Source organism: Felis catus, chromosome X, assembly GCF_018350175.1.
Source record: "Felis catus isolate Fca126 chromosome X, F.catus_Fca126_mat1.0, whole genome shotgun sequence".
Classification (NCBI taxonomy): Eukaryota; Metazoa; Chordata; class Mammalia; order Carnivora; family Felidae; genus Felis; species Felis catus.
This window is the reverse complement of record NC_058386.1, coordinates 110,479,496-110,482,980: the sequence shown is the minus strand read 5'-3', so window position 1 is coordinate 110,482,980 and position 3,485 is coordinate 110,479,496.

Genomic DNA, 3,485 nt, shown 5'->3' with positions numbered 1-3,485 from the left:
TCCAACTTCGGCTCAGGTCATGATGTCACAGTTTGTGGGTTTGAGCCCCGCTTTGGGCTCTGCGCTGAACATGTGCCTGCTTGGGATTCTCTCCCTCTCCCTCTCTCTCTACCCCTCCCCCGCTTGCACTTTCTGTCTCTCTCTCTCTCTCTCTCTCTCAAAATAAATAAAAGAAAAAGAATTAAAAAAAAAGAAAAAGAAAAAGGGAGAAGGGTTATCACCGGTTGCTGTTTACGTTTAACTCTGTGTCAAAGTGAGAATTTGCTTCTCTGTACAGGCCTCGCACAAGCCAGCAGACGAGACCAAGGCAGAAGCTGGAACTAAACAGTGGTGGTCCCGCAGACCCATCTGGCTTGCTTATATCAATTTAGTTGTTAATACTTCCTCCTGGTGGGAAAATGAAAACTCTGGGACAACCGCTAAATCGGACAAGACACGGGGCAGCTGGGCGGCTCGGTCCACTGAGTGTCCGACTCTTGATTTCGGCTCAGGTTGTGATCCCAGGGTCGTGGGATCGAGCCCCACGTAGGGCTCCACGCTGAGCACGGAGCCTGCTTGGCACGCTCTCCCTCTCCCCCTCCCCTGCTCGTGCTCGCTCACTCTCTCTCTCTCTCTCTCTCAAAATAAATAAACATTTTTCAAAACTTTACATTGGACAAGATGCCGGGTTAGCGGTCCCCGGCACATGGGAGCATAGAGCCCCCTGCAGCGGTGCAGGGCCAGGCAGGAGGAACGCCTTCCAACGCTGTTGCTGGCGGCTCTTCACTGCAGTATCCCAATCTCCGACCACAATTTTCTTCGTCCCTAGCTGTCCCTGGCCACCCTGCCTGGCATAATTGTGCTTCACAGTCATCGGGAGACCTCCAAGTCCCCCGTCTACCACTCCGCTCCCGCCTTCCCTTACTTCCCACTTCAGCGTGGATCCCACCTTCAGTGTGGAGTCCTTTGCACCCTCCTAATTCTGCTCTGCCAGGACAGCAAAGCCACATCTTGGCTCCACCCCCCAGCCTGTCTGATCTGCCCCCGCTAGGCTGCAGAGGGTGGCTGGAGAAAAATCCCACAACCACGGAGATTGGTTCCTCTATACATTCGTGGGCCCGGGTCTCAACTAGGCCCTAAACACCCCTCCACAGTCCTTTCCAAGACCTTGGTCTGCCCCCCATCATGTCCCCCTCAGTCATGTTCTGTACGTCTGTCCCCATTCAACTTCATCATCCTCGTTCTCCAAGGATAGACTCAACCCATTAACTTACGAAGAGAGTGAATGAAACAAGGATGCAACACGTCAGTCCCGTCCATCCACGTCTATGCTGTGTCCTCTCTCTCCTCCGGGCCCAGAGGTGAGGAGTCCCTCCTCTGGCAGATCCAGGTACACCCTGCGATCCAATCGCCTCTGGTACCTGTCTGTCAGATAGCTACTTTTATTCTCCCATAGTACGCAGACTCAGGTTTCTCCTATCCTAAAAGTAAATAAGTAAATGAATAACTGAATCAATGAATGAATGAGCGAACATGTTTAAAGCCCTCTCTTTTTTATTTAGTATTTATTATTTTTAAAGAGAGAGAGGGTGAGCCCAGGGGAGCGGCAGAAGGAGAGAGAGAGAGAATCCCAAGCAGGCTCCACAATTAGAGCAGAGCCCGATGCGGGGCTCAGTCCCACAGCCCTTGAGATCACGGCCTGAGCCAAAATCAGGAGTCCAACGCTCAACCAACGGAGCAACCCAGGCGCCCCTAAAGTCCTCTCTTAATGCCACATCTCAGGTTCTCAGAAAAATGTCCATGAGGTTCTTAGAAAAATTTGTGGTTTTTTTAAAGTTTATTTTTTTATTTTGAGAGAGAGAGAGAAAGAGCGAACGGGGGAGAGCCAGAGACAGAGAGAGAGAGAGAGAGAGAGAGAGAGAGAGAATCCCAAACAGGCTCCACATCATCAGCTGGCTCGAACTCATGAACCACAAGATCGTGACCTGAGCCGAAATCAAGAGTCAGACACTTAACTAACTGAGCCACCCAGTCACCCAAAAAATGTTTGTTTTAATACATTTTATGACAGGACTGTCTATAGCAAGTTAAGTGCTATTGGAAGTCATGTATGATGGCTTTAGTTGGAACACAGAAATGAGTTTATAACAAGTAAGGCCAGGTGCTATTATAAGACCAACGTATTCTTCCTGAGTTCTTTTAAAATGCTGTATCTATTCATCTGAAAATTGTCAGCCACCAATCACCCAGAGTTTCCCCCATTAAATCGCCATTCTAATGTTCTATGTCTATAGCAGGGTTTTCTTAATGACAAACTATTTTCAGGGCATAAGGCCGTCTGCCCTTGTCTTACACCTTTTATAGCCTTCTGATATTACTGCAAATAGTTTTTTATATAAGACTAATTTCTAGAGCTTTCAAAATCCCACACGGCTAATGGAAGTTGCTTTCTGCTTCCTTATGGTTTTTAAAAATAAACTTTGATTAAAAAAGTTTTTTGGGGGGCACCTGGGTGACAAAACCCGCTCTGGATCCCGTCTCCCTCTCTCTCTCTACCCTACTCCTGCTCGATCTCTCTTTCTCAAAAATAAATAAATATGAGAAACTTAACAGAAGACCATGGGAAAGGGGAAGGGGGAAAAAAGTTACAGACAGGGAGGGAGCCAAACCATAAGAGACTCTTTTTTTTTTTTTCAATGTTTATTTATTTTTGGGACAGAGAGAGACAGAGCATGAACGGGGGAGGGGCAGAGAGAGAGGGAGACGCAGAATCGGAAACAGGCTCCAGGCTCTGAGCCATCAGCCCAGAGCCCGACGCGGGGCTCGAACTCACGGACCGCGAGATTGTGACCTGGCTGAAGTCGGACGCTTAACCGACTGCGCCACCCAGGCGCCCCCATAAGAGACTCTTAAGGACTGAGAACAAACTGAGGGTTGATGGGGGGGGCGGAGGGAGAGGGGAAAGTGTGTGATGGGCATGGAGGAAGGCACTTGTTGGGATGAGCACTGGGTGTTATATGGAAACCAATTCGGCAATAAATTATATTTTTAAAAAATTAAAAATAAAACTATAAATAAATAAATAAATAAATAAATAAATTTGTATGGAACCAGAAAAGACCCCAAATAGCCAAAGCAATCTTGAAAAAGAAAACCAAAGCAGGAGGCATCACAATCCCAGACTTCAAGCTATACTACAAAACTGTAATCATCAAGACAGTATGGTACTGGCACAAGAACGGACACTCAGATCAATGGAACAGAATAGAGAACCCAGAAGTGGACCCACAAACGTATGGCCAACTCATCTTTGACAAAGCAGGAAAGAATATCCAATGGAATAAAGACAGTCTCTTCAGCAAGTGGTGCTGGGAAAACTGGACAGTGGCATGCAGAAGAATGAACCTGGACCACTTTCTTACACCAGACACAAAAATAAACTCAAAATGGATGAAAGACCTAACTGTAAGACAGGAAGCCATCAAAATCCTCGAGGAAAAAGCAGA